Source organism: Xiphias gladius, chromosome 5 (assembly GCF_016859285.1).
Source record: "Xiphias gladius isolate SHS-SW01 ecotype Sanya breed wild chromosome 5, ASM1685928v1, whole genome shotgun sequence".
NCBI classification, from domain to species: domain Eukaryota; kingdom Metazoa; phylum Chordata; class Actinopteri; order Istiophoriformes; family Xiphiidae; genus Xiphias; species Xiphias gladius.
The window spans coordinates 7,639,366-7,653,307 of record NC_053404.1 but is presented as its reverse complement, the minus strand read 5'-3'; the positions used below and the strand labels follow the sequence as shown (position 1 = coordinate 7,653,307).

General features: G+C 39.6%; 1 pseudogene; it reads right to left on the bottom strand.

The window, feature by feature from the left end:
* LOC120790184 overlaps positions 1-13,942 on the bottom strand; it is a 51,160-nt pseudogene that overhangs the window by 15,083 nt on the left and 22,135 nt on the right.

Genomic DNA, 13,942 nt, shown 5'->3' with positions numbered 1-13,942 from the left:
AACATACTGCATTACAAAATCTAGACTTACATGAAACTTAAAAAATTCAAGCATCCCAGAGGGCCTCTGTCTGTCTGTTGGTCATTACATGGCTAAATGACACAACATAGAATAACTAGTGACCATTCAAATGAAATTTCTACATGTCTGGTATGTATTGTTTTTTTCACTGGTCTGGTATTTATGGTTTTGTGCTTAATTTGTCTTATATTACTTAAATATAAAAAAATGTGAAGACCATCTTAGAGTCAATAAAATTCATATACAGTCATAAGAGAGAGCTATACTGTGGTAATTTATTTATATTTGATCTTACCTGATGAGGAAGCAGCTCATCCTATCCTCTGGTGCTACCTGTAGCGCCACAGGCCATAGAAACCAGGATAGAGGTAGGGAGCAAAATCGTAAACTTAACACTTCTGAAAGAACACAAAAGCCAAAAGTCTAACACTGGACATATGGTTAAAATCAACATTTCAGTTACTAAACGCAGGAAGAACCCAACTAGCTGATGGATTCAAACCCTTGCTCACAACAGCCTTGTCCCCTGTTTTTGCACGGCAACAAGAGTAACAGTTGAGTCTGTGTTTGTTACTTTTTAATTGCTATTTCCTTGAATTGCTAGAATTTGCTTGAATCATTGCAACAAAAGAATGTTAACAAGGTATGACTGCGCTGAAAGTAAATAAGCAATAATAAACAACCATCACTCAGCTGCACAAAAGGCGGCACTTTAGTGGCTGTAAGTCATCAATCAAAGACGTGCAAACAATTGAGTTTGATTGTTTTCTAATCACTGCACTGGCTTTCAATTAGCCTGCAGTAAGACAGTTGTTATTATTATTCTATCATTATTGTATTACTTTTATTAAGGTCACTAACCCATCAATCACAATCGACTTGACAATCTTTGAGCACTTCCATGTCAATTGCGAAGCCTTTCATTTAGAAGGTAATTTAGGATTGCATCTGTACTCTGAATCTGAGGCTTTGGAACTCTGCCAGAAGACACTGGATTGCCCTGGTTTGGGAGTGAGTCATTGCCCCAAATGAAGGAGTTCAAGTATCTTGTTTACAAGTTATTGTAAGTTGTAAGATATAATTTGAGATAAGTTAAATGGTAGTTAAATGGTTTGAGAAAGGTAAATGATGGATTGCCTTTGTGAATATACTGTATATACCGGTCGATCAATGCTCCAACTTTGGGTAATAGCCAAAGAATGTGTTAACAGATACAAGCTGCTAAAATTACTTTCCATTGCAGGGTGTCTGGGATCACCCTTAGGATTGGGTTATACTTGAAAAGAAATACTTTGTACAGTGTGTTGACCAACCAAAATCAAAAGTTTTTATAGCTGTACCAAATAGCTACACTCAAAGGTGGAGTGAAGGGTTAACCATCATAGAGATGGGTGAGATGCGTTATGGTTTAAATATAGGCATAACGGTCCACAATTATGGACAGTCTTTCCTGGAAGACATTCATAGTTGTGTAAAAAATTTAAAAAAAAAAAAAAAAGAGAGCAAGAGAGAAGTTCAAAACCTGACTCTTTTCTCACCTCTGCACAGCTGGTCAATGACAGTGTGAAGTGGATGTGAATGGGGGAAGCATGGGGTTTCCAAAGCTGTTTGACCATTTGACATGCTGTTCTGAAGGAACATTTTGGCCCCTTAATGTGTTCCCAACCCAGATATCCCAGACAGCCTGGGAATACTTCATGGGCTATTCATACATATGGACTCAGAGTAGCACATCCTGTCTTCCTGCTTACAAGTTATTTTTGGCCAACTTTTACCATAGTTAATTAGTTGAGTTTAAGCTCATCAGTTATCAGTTTTGCTCCAATTTCCTTAGGGCATCAAAAGAAGTATGACTGTTTGTCTCTGGGTTGTCACTCCTGCATGTCAGCGGTAATATGCATAAAGTTGAACCCTTGTCAACTTTTCCAGATCATGCCATGGGGGGATCTGAGAGTCTTGAAACTTGAAATCAAAACCCTTAACACAGAGTATGTCAACACATACAGGAAGAGTTAAATGGGTCAAAACGTAACATTCTGTCAGTTAATGCTTGTGCACACCCGACTTTATAAAACAGGTAGCATAATTCACCTTCTAACCACTTAAATGATTAAATTTATATAAAAATCTATCAGTGGATTCACTGTGAGAACTGGTAATCCCTAACACTAATGACAATGGTCATTAATTAAACTTCAACAACAAAATGAGTTTTAAAATCCATCAGAGATGCAGTCTATGAATGAACAAAAGACAGTCTTCTTGCTATATAACCTTTTTAGCTCACAGCTTTTGGTCTCTTTCTCTCTCTCTCCTTCTTGTGAACCAGGTGCCAGATATTGTGTGAGCATTGCATCCTTCTGTAAACGTGCTATCATGTCGACAATGGACATTAACATGAAAGACACCCATGCCTGAATGACTAAATGCCATTACTTTAACAGCTTGATAAAGCCAACTGTTATGCATTCCATGTCTGAAAAGGGCTTTACAGTGGTCTTAGAAGGCTGTACAAGATTTCAATTGATGTTAATCTGACAGCATTCAATTCAGACTAGTGCTACATTGAAATTGATTGAGAAATGTTACTAGGTCAGAGAGTAACATCAGTTGTAACTTGTATGTAAAAGTGACCAGGGTGCTCATTCAGACATAAAACCGACATGTTAAACTGCCATCAGATAAATGTAAATAGGTGCATGTCTGAAAATAACCATTCATCCATCTAAAAATAGATGGATGAATGGTTATTTAATTTTCATTGATCAGAATCAAAAATAGTTTATCAGATATATGATACCAATATAAACACCATCTGCAGTGTCTCAGTGCTTTATACACCTTTAGTGCATTAGTGCTGCATTAGTCCTGTTACTATGCTGTTACTGCTAATTCAAAGTGATATCTTCCTGCTGCTATTGTTTCACATTGAAAGCTCTCTATAATTGAATCACATAAAATGTTTTTAGTGTGAAGCAGCATCAGGAAATGCATTGAATTTGTCACTGAGGTTACTACCAACTGCTACTGTTCACTACAAACTAGTGTGCACAATAAGATATGGACATGGTTCAAGGAAAAACAGTAACAATGAGCATGTTGGGTGAAGAACACTTTTTACCGCATCATCTTGTTGGATGGAATGCCACTCATATGTTGGGCACAGCATATGAGTGCACGTCACAAAATCTGAATGTGGTTGCTTACAGCCTGGCACTGCACCTGTGTTTCCCCACAAAAACTCACTTTTGTTGACATGTTAACAGAGATCAAATCTTTTTTTATACACATTCTGATGTACGAAGTAGCTGTTGCAAAGTCACACATGATTTTACATTTACCATGCCAGGTTTACATAGTTCATGAGTTCCACAATATAATCTTGGGTTTCTGTAAAAGTTGTAATAGTTGATCACAAGGTTCAGGAGTTTCAAGAGGCAGGTTCAAGAGGCAAATTACATAATCTGTACCACCAGTAGCAGTAGATTTAACATTGCAAGTAGCAGATATGTCAGTAAGTAGTAGTAGAAGATTGGGTAGTTAATTCTGTATTCTAGATGAAAGCATACGTGGATGGGACAGTGATGTTTGGGGCTGATGTCCATGAACATGGTGTGAGCGACAGTTGGGATTAGAGGCCGAAAGCTGGGCTGGACAAAGGCACCTACAGGCTCCCTGCCAAACCAAGACAGCCAGCTCTGCTCCTCCTGACCATCTGTAGCACCCAGAGGGAACATAGGGAAGAGAACCTATTGCACATCATATTATCCTGAAATACCCTAACTCATTAAAATGCTGTTAAACTCTATTTAATTCTACTGTGTGTCTGGTTAGTAGGTAATCACCTCTATATAGAAAGTTCTTAGTGGCTTTAAATATATATTGAAACTAATGGTTAAAGTTGTGATAATTCACAATTTAAAAAGGAAATGTATTGTACACACTGTAAATATTTTTCTGGGTCCCAGTTGTCTTATGACCTGCTTATCTGACTGTTGCTACTAATTAAGAAAAACTGGCCATTTTCATACATAGTCCCTCATTTTCAGAGGCTCAAAAGTAATTGGACAATTGACTGATCAGTTTTATGGCTAGATGTGGCCTGTTCCCTCATTGTTTGAAAATTGACTATTATTTCATGAAAAATTAAGCAGATAAAATGTCTGGAGTTGATTCTGAGTTGAATTTGCATTTGGTATCTGTTCATGGGAATTCTCCATATGCGGTCCAGAGAGGCGTTGATGCAAATCAAGGAGGACATCATTAGGCTGAAAAAACAAAACAAAAACTTAATAGACAGATAGCAGAATGTAGGGGTGACCAAATAGATGCATTCTCAAAAAGAAAGAATGCACTAGTGAGCTCAGCAATACCAAAAGGCCTGGAAGACCACTGAAGACAACTAAAGTGGATGATCGCAGAATTCCTTCCTTGGTGAAGGAAAACCCCTTCACAACATCTAGCCAGGTCAAGAACACTCTTGAGGAGGTAGGCGTACCATTGTAAAAGTCTACAGTCAAAAAAGGCTTTCATGAATGTAAATACAGAGGATTTACCACAAGGTGCAGACAACTGGTAACATTCAAGAAAGAAAAGCCAGACTAGATTTTGCCAGAATACATCTAAAAAAGCCTGCCCAATTCTGGATCAAGATTCTTTGGACAGAAGAAAACAAGATTAACTTCTACCAGAATGATGGGAAGAAAAGTGTATGGAGAGGGAAAGGACGGCTCATGATCCAAAGCATAACATATTGTCTGTTAAACATGGTGGAAGCAGTGTTATGGCATGGGAATGTATGGCTGCCAGTGGATGTGACTGCTGATAGAAGTAGCAGCTTGAATTCTAAAGTGTATAGGGCTATACTATCTGCTCAGATTCAGCAAAATGCTGCAAGACCGATAGGGTGTTGCTTTACAGTACAGATGGATAAGGACCCAAAACATAATGTGAAAGCAGCCCAAGAGCTTCTCAAGGCAAAGAAAATGAATATTCTTCAATGGCCAAGTCAGTCACCTGATCTCAACCTAACTGAGAATGCTTTTCACTTACTGAAGACAAAACTGAGGGCAGAAAGACCCACAAACAAGCAGCAACTGAAGGCAGCTGCAGTAAAAGCCTGGCAAAGCATCTTAAGGGAGGAAACTCAGCATCGGTGATGTCCATGGGTTCCAGACTTGGGATAGAGATATATTAGAGATTCTCTAAGTGCTATGCAAATGCAACTGGACTTGGTTGAAGTTCCTGAAGACGTTTTGCCTCTCATCCGAAATGCCTCTTCAGTTCTAACTGACAAATGGGGAGTTCCAGGTATTTACCCTCTAGTGAGATGAGCAACACTTGTGAGTTATTGAGGTCACATGAATCGTTGACCCATCCTGCCTTCATGTGAGTCATTGAGGTCACATGAGTCTCGATGGGGATGGATGTTCAGCTGTCTGGGGAGTTACCTTAGAACTACATTTTAGGTGGCTGACAGTTGGTGTCTCAGACCACCTGTCAGCCTGTCAGACATCCTGTGTTTAGTGACGGTTGTTCCAGATTGACAAAGATGGCTGCTTTCACTCCTCTTTAAAACCTGGCCAAAATGCGTACATCACTGTCCTGAAAAGAGTGTCCTTTGTCCTTAGGATGCAGGTGGACTGCTGAGTCCTGACCTGAGGAACTGGCTCTCCTGTGTTGTGCCATGCGCTTATGTAGCGGTTGTTTAGTTTCACAAATGTACAGGTCTGTGCATTCCTCGCTGCATTGGACTGCATAAAACAGTTACTGTGTGCTTAACCTCTTTGTTCCCTGTTTCTGCCAACTTTACCCATGTTTTGATCCCTCACCTGTTAATTGGATTTTGGAATCCTACCTGTGCTTTACTGGGCTTCTTTGCCTATTTGGGTTGCTTTTCTGGTTTTGACCCTGGCCTGCCTCACCATCCTATAAGCCTTTGTTCCACTTGTTTAATAAATCACTGAACTTCCATAACTTTGCATCTGGCATCTGCATTTGGGTCGTGTCCTCTGTGTTCTTGTTCCCCTGCTTGCAGCAGTTGTGACATATGGCATAAATCATTCACTATTTAGATCAAGTCTATTGAATGAAAAATGAAATATCGCAGTAACTTTTTTTTGTTTTTTTAAATATTGTTAATCTTAGCTGTTTTACATTACATTATGGCAATTAGACTGTTAAAACACAAGTTACATCTCTATTTCTACTGGCCTGTGCTTTATCCTCACATATAATTTATACATCTAATTATGATTTATACTCTACTCTGAATGGCTAATTGGGGCGGCTGTGGCTCAGGTGGTAGAGCAGGTTGTCAACTAACCAGACGGTTGGTGGTTCAATGCCTGGCTCCTCCAGTCCGCATGTCAAAGTGACCTTGGGCAAGATACTGAACCCCAAATTGCCCCCGATGTATCATTGGTGTGTGTGTGTGTGTGTGTGTGTGTGTGTGTGTGTGTGTGTGTGTGTGTAGAAAGCAAAGTATGTATTGAAAAGAGCGCTGTATGTGTGTGTGTGTGTGTGTGTGTGTGTGTGTGTGTGTGTGTGTGTGTGTGTGTGTGTGTGTGTGTAGAAAGCAAAGTATGTATTGAAAAGAGCGCTGTATGTGTGTGTGTGTGTGTGTGTGTGTGTGTGTGTGTGTGTGTGTGTGTGTGTGTGTGTGTGTGTGTGTGTGTGTGTGTGTGTGTGTGAAAGATTGAATGTGGTAGTAGTGTAAAGCGTTTTCAGTCGTTGACAAGATGAGAAATAAGCTATATAAGTGCAGTCCATTTACCGTAGTGGTCATTATACTATGTCCTTTTTTTATTTTTTAAGTATTAATCTGTGCTCTAGTTCAGTATACAGTATAAATAACAAATGACATAGCCATACCACTATGTTACCCTTCTTTTATTCTCAAGGTCAAGGGTCCATATTGGATGTCTCATCGTTTTTATGAATGCAACTTCACTGAGCAAAAATAATTCCCTTTTAAAGTTTATTAATGTGTGTGTACATTTTACTAATCTGTTTGCAGAAATTTTACATCAGTTTTTTATTTCTACCATTTGGCCCTTGGAGGGTTTTTATCTTCAAAATTCTTGATGACTAAGTTCCCACATTAGTTGCACATTTAGTTGCTCTGTCCTGTTGTTACAAGTTCAGATACAAGTGGGAAAAAAAAAGAATTCAAGTAACCTTTTTAATGTTTGTTTTCGTTATTGCATAGTAATCTTGTGAACTTCTGTGACTGGCTGGTGTACTGAGGTATATGATTTGTTACAAAATATGCTCGTATTATTTGGAAACAATATCAGTAGTCTTAAGCCACAGAGGGGTATACAGTATGTCATGTAAAAACGTTGCATTCCAAACTACACACAAAATGCTGGTGTGGTTGCTTACCTCTGATGAGTAAGGTAATGCCCAACCTAGTCACACAGACATTCTGCATAGAGGTCTGGTCTGAGAGAACGAGCGTGATCGATACTGTGCTGCAGAGACAAAACGCACCAAACACAGCCAGCAGGGTCACCCCCACACAAAGAGTTAAGACCACAGAGACAAGAAGGAGGTAGATAGAGATACAGGAATGACAACACAAGGGAGAGGAGGGACAGGAGGGTGATGGAGATGCATAGATGGAGAGAACAGATGTGCAAAAAAGAAAGAGACGATTGAACATCCATCTAATGATGAACTACGATTTGGTTCCATGTGAATCTGTCCAATCTCCATCACCCTTCCTCACAACCAACCAACAAGCAATACCACCTGAATCTGGCTTTGGTCAATGTTTGTTCACTCAACAAGAAAATCCTCATTCTGAATGAATTCATAACTGACAGTTATCTGTGTGTCCTCTGCTTCACTGAAACCTGGCATAAACATACATTCACATACATTTACAAGCCTCATTTTGAGGGGTGGGGAGGTGGTGTTGCTGCTGTTTAGAGGAAGGACATTAAAATAACCACCATCTCCATGCCTGCCTCTCATTCCTTTGAACACCTTGCCTTCAAACTCTCTGGTCACAATTCTCTGGTCACTGCCGTTATCTACTGCCCCCACACAAGCTAAACCCCTCCATCCTCTCTGATTTCTCTGATTTTCTAACCCACCTGCTGACTTTCACCTTCTGTTCTAATCCTGGGTGAGTTTAATATCCACATTGATGACACTGATAAATTTGCCATAGAATTCCTTGAACTGCTACAATGCTTCAACTTCACATAACATATCAACTTCCCCACTAACAGCTGTGGTCACATCCTGGATTTAGTCTTCTTTAGTGGTCTTACAATACATCAGCTCTCCAGCTGAATGCCAATATTTCTGACCACACGACAATCACTATGGACATCGACATCTCTATCCCCATCCCAAAAGATAAACATCAAATATCCTTGAGAAATCTCAAATCTATTTTTCCCTCAGCTCTCTTAGCCTGTCTTGCCAATAAAATGAATGCCTCCCCTCCCCTGCTGCCTGTTAATCCCTCTGATCTTGTCAACTATCGTAATAACCAATAGTCTCATTTACACACTCATCTCCCTGGTATACACCTGAACTTCACCAAATTAAATCTCATAAGCTCCAGCTTGAAAGACTCTACAAGAAGACTAGTCTAACAGTGCATCTTCAAGACTACTCAGACTAGACACTCTCATCACAGCCCAGTCCAACTACTACTCAGACCTCACACATTTTGGCTCCACCAACCTCAATCTCTTCTCCACAATAGAGAGATGGTGAAAATGTTGATCTCCCATCAACATTTGCCAACTAACTTCAACAATGTCTTCATCCAAACCATCAACTTGTCTCTTAGACCCTTTCCCAACGAAGCTGCTTAAGGAAGTTTTACCCTTAGTTAGCACCTCTTTACTAGATTATATTCAATATGTCTTTATTAACAAGCTATGTACCGCAGTCCTTTAACAGCTCTAATTAAACCTCATCTTAAAAAGCATACTCTTGATCCAGATGTTTTAGCCAACTATAGACCCATATTTAACCTTCCCCTTCTCTCTAAGATCCTTGAGAACGCTGTCACCAACCAGTTGTGTGACCATTTTACATCATAATAGTTTATTTTAGGATTTTCAGTCAGGATTTAGAGTGCATCATTGCACAGAGACAGCACTGGTGAAAGTTACAAATGACCTCCTAATTCCATTGGACAACGACTTGTCTCTGTACTTGTCTTGTTAGATCTTAATGCTGCATTTGATACCATTGACCATCAGATCATATTACAGAGACTGGAACATTTAATTGGAATTAGAGGAACCGCTCTAAGCTGGTTTAAGTCCTATTTTTCAGATCGATTTCAGTTTGTGCACGTTATTGATAAATCCTCCATATACTCAAAAGTTAGTCACGGAGTTCCGCAAGGGTCTGTCCTTGTACCAGTTCTATTCACCTTATATATGTTACCTTTAGGCAATATTATTAGGAAAACACTGCTAAATTTCAAGCATGCCTTAAGGACATAAAGACCTGGATGACCAGCAAACTCAGACAAAACTGAAGTTGTGCTTGGCCTCCAACACCTCAGAAACACATTATCAAATGATATAGTTACTTTACAAAAACCTTCCTTTTTGATAAAGCTTAAAGTTAGGGCTGGCTCAGGCTTGCTTTGAACCACCCCCTAGTTATGCTGCTATAGGCCTAGACTGCCGGGAGACTTCCCATGATGCACCAAGCTCCTCTCTCCTCCTCTTGCTCTCCATATGTTAGCATTCATATGGTATCAATGCTCGTGACTAATTTGACTTCTGCTCTCTCCCATAGTTTTGTGCTTTCTCTGTCTTTCTCCTCTCTCCTCCAGTTGCTTTCTGCAGGTATTTCTGCCCCTGGTGCTAGAGAGTCTGGATCTGTGACTGCAAAACACCTACTGCCCCCATGATCTTGCTCAACCCCCACTGCTTCAATTATTATGATTATCTTTACTATTATTATATTTAGTTTTATTAGTATTATTCACCCTATTATTATAATTATTAGTTTTATTATTAATCTCATTGTTGTTATACATCTTTATGTTGTACCTGTACTGCGCTATGTTCCTTCCTCCCTCGACCTGCTCTATATGAAAAGTGCCCTGAGATAACTTCAGTTATGATTTGGTGCTGTATAGATAAAATTGAATTGAATTGATTTTACCATTCAGCCTCCATCTCAGTTCTCCCGTGTTCCCAACGGAGCTGTCCCGTTTTATAGTAGGAATGAGAAGGTCCACTTATGCTCTATATCCCATCCCATCTAATCATGTCAAGGATTGTCACCCGGCTATGTCCTTACTTATCACAAAAATCATGGTCAACTCCTCCTCTGGCTCTGTATCAGTCCCCTAAACACTCAAACTGTCTGCTGTCACCCCCATCCTCAAAAAGTCAAACCTGATATTATGAGCGATTTCTGACCCAACTCCATTCTCCCCTTTCTGTCAAAAATACTGGAACATGTTGTCCCCTTCCTACTCAAAGCCTGTCTCATCTCCAATGATATGTTTGAACCATTTCAATCCAGTTTCCACTCACAGCACAGCCCTCCTCAAAGTCACCAATGACCTCCTTCTTTCTTCAGACTTTGGTCACCTGAGCATCCTCACACAATCAACCACACCATCCTTCTCTCCCACTTTGATTCCTCCCTCAGAATCACTGGTACTGTCCTCTTCTGGCTAAGGTCATATCTCACAAACAGACAACAGTTTGTCAACATCAACAACTACACCTCCTCCTTTGTGCCTCTATGTGTAGCTGTCCCCCAGGGTTTCAGGCTTGGACCTCTTCTATTCATCCTCTACATGCTCCCTCTTGGTAACATCATACGTCATCATGGTCTCCACTTCCACTGCTATACTGACCAAATCCATCACCACTGCAACTTACTCCACTCTGACCAACTGCATCACTGAAATTAGATGATTGATGCAAGCCAACTTCCTCAAACTAAACTGGAATAAATCAGACATGATCATTATCGGTCCCAAATCCCTAACCAAAACCACTCAACTTTTGCCTCACCACACTCCACTCTGTCTTCCTCGACATACATCAGCCACCTCAGAGTCATCTTTGACAGCAACCTCTCCTTTGAACACCATGTCAATCAAACCACTAGAACTGCCTTCTTCCGCCTAAAAAACATAGGTTGTCTCCGTCCATCACTCTCCTTCTCTGCTGCTGAAACGTTGATCCATGCCTTCATCACATCCAGAATTGACTACTGTTACAGCTTTCTTTATTGTACATCATCCAAAGTCCTAAATAAATTCCAGTATATCCAGAACTCTGCTGCAAACCTGCTCACTCACTCCCACTCCATGACACCATCACCCCTGTCCGCCAGAAGCTTCACTGGCTTCCTTTCCAACAACGGTTCCATTTCAAAGTCCTTCTCTTTCCTCACAAAGCCCACCATAACAAGACCCCTCCTACATCACCAACCTGCTGGATCACCACACTCCTTCTTGCAACCTCCACTCCTCTGATGCCAAACTCCTGTTTAGACCACTCAAGACCAAGCACCAGAAGTGGGGCAACAGAGCTTTTTTCGTAGCCACCAAAACCCTCTGGCACTCTCTCCCCAAACACATCCGAGACTGCACCAATCTGTCCATGTTCAAATCACTACTCAAAACTCACCTTTTTGGAACTGCTTTTAATGAGTGATTAACTGCCTTTAATGTGTGATCAAAACTCACCTTTTCAGAACTTATTTTAATGTGTGATTAATGTCATGTTTCATGTTTCATTAATATAAAGTATCTTTGAGTACCCTGAAAAGCATGCTATACTTTGTATTATTATAATTATTATTGTCATTATTATTATTAAGAATGAAATTCGGAACTCAATTTTTAAGCCAACATGGATGAGAAGTGCTTAAAGAGCAGCTTAACAGCAGCTACAAAACTTGTTGTTCTGTAGTGTACTTACCTCCGGTGTTTTTAACATCCTTCTCCAAATGGGACAAGGCTGAAAATAAGCAGAGGTGGAAGTACGGAATATACATACACATACATATATATGTATGTATGTATGTATGTATGTATGTGTAATATACACACCATTCAGTGACACAATTAAAACCAGAACCTGGTTTTGATGTTGTGGCTAATTGGTGTATGTGCTCAGAAGAGTCATGATCAGTCAGCTGTCATCCCACTGAAACAGCAAGAGTAGTTAGAGAATACCTCACATGCAGAGGAGTGGAGAGCTAGTTGACCAGGCATACACCAGAGAAGACCTTAGCTGTAATCTCTGTGTATGCCTTTCATATGATTGCACAGGTAAGGATAGTCCTTTGGTTTCTCTCCATAACGAAGCTTGATAGTGTTGCCCTAAAATAAGAGTTCTCTCTGCAAATAGAGTCCTGAGCCTGAAGATAACTTTCCAGGAAGAAATGGCAGATTAGGGAACTTGGTAGTGCCAACATCTCTCTATTCATTGTGTAAGATTTGACTGGCTGCATGTGGAGATTTGGCTTCATTGAGGTACCCTGTGGCTTTTTTGACCTCTACTAGCACTATGGAGCTTTTTTTTTAAAATTTTTTAAATGTTATTTTTATTAATGGATCCCTGTTTTGTTTGTCACAAATACTGTACAAGGACGCACATGTACACATGTGCATGCGGGTGAAGTGATACATATCCCTGGTTTCACACTATTCCTCTGATCAACAGCTGGTGGTAATGTGCCAAGAAAGGCAGCAATATGCCAACAAAGGTAAAGAAGGACATTGCTAGTATTTAAGCATGGAGGTAAACGATGCAGGATTTGAAATGTTCAAAGAAACGGCTTTGGAAATGTTTTATGAGGAAGGAAAGGCACTCAACACATTTATTATACCTCATGGATACACACAGTGTGCTTCGGTGACCGTAAACATAAGTCATTGTAAATTCCAAAAAAAAAAAAAAAAATGACTTGGTGTTTTAAAAAAACACATGCTGGTCCGATGTTGACACACATTTCACAAAGTCTATGTGGAGCTTCAATTGATGAAATCCTGTGATATGGACGAGTTATGGGAGTAGGCAAATGCAGCACTCACCCTCTCACGAATATGAAAGTCGATACAGGTACAAAAGTGTGTCCCACAGTGTGATTGTTGATGGTCTGAGCTAACTTTTCTGCCTAACTAGCATTTGTTTATCTTTAGGAAATAGCAAATACAGCAATTTACAAATCATTTACAAATAAATAAATAAAATAAGAAAAAATAGGGTGATGCATTAGTTACTGTTGCCCCTGTTGTTTACCTGGATCAGCAAAATTCCTTAGAAGATCATTTCCTTTCACAAAGCCATCATGGGCCAGGAAGTAACATGCCATCTCTCTCTGTTCCATCAACTGCATTTCTTCATCAAAGGTCATTTCTTCAAATGGAAAGGTGAAATACCTGGAGAAAGTACAGTTACTGACTCAGAGATAATAACATGAAGACCAAAACATAATATACAGGTATTATTATACCTTTTTAAATAATTTAAAATAAATAATTTAATAAAATTTTAAAAATTCATTAGAATCTCTAAAATTGAAAATGAAATGGACACAATTTACAGACATTTTTCAAGTGTTCCTATTTCGTTGCCAAGTTTATTTTATAGTCAATATAATTTCCACACATATTGACACTTTTTTTTTTTTTTTAATCTCAGGATAGTGAAAAAAATAAGATAATTAAGATAGTGAGATTTTAGGGTTGAAAAGGCTACCGAGGACAGAGAGGGTATCTCCTTGCGACTGGACCCAGTGTAGGCCCCTCATCAGCAAGACGCTCATAAATTACACTTCCCACAATGCAATTAGTCGCCTGAGGAGATAAAACAGCAGTGGAGTTTCAACAAAAAGTCAGACCCAAAAGAAAGTAAGGACTGAGAAGAAATTTGTTATCCAGACCACATCTGACATACACACA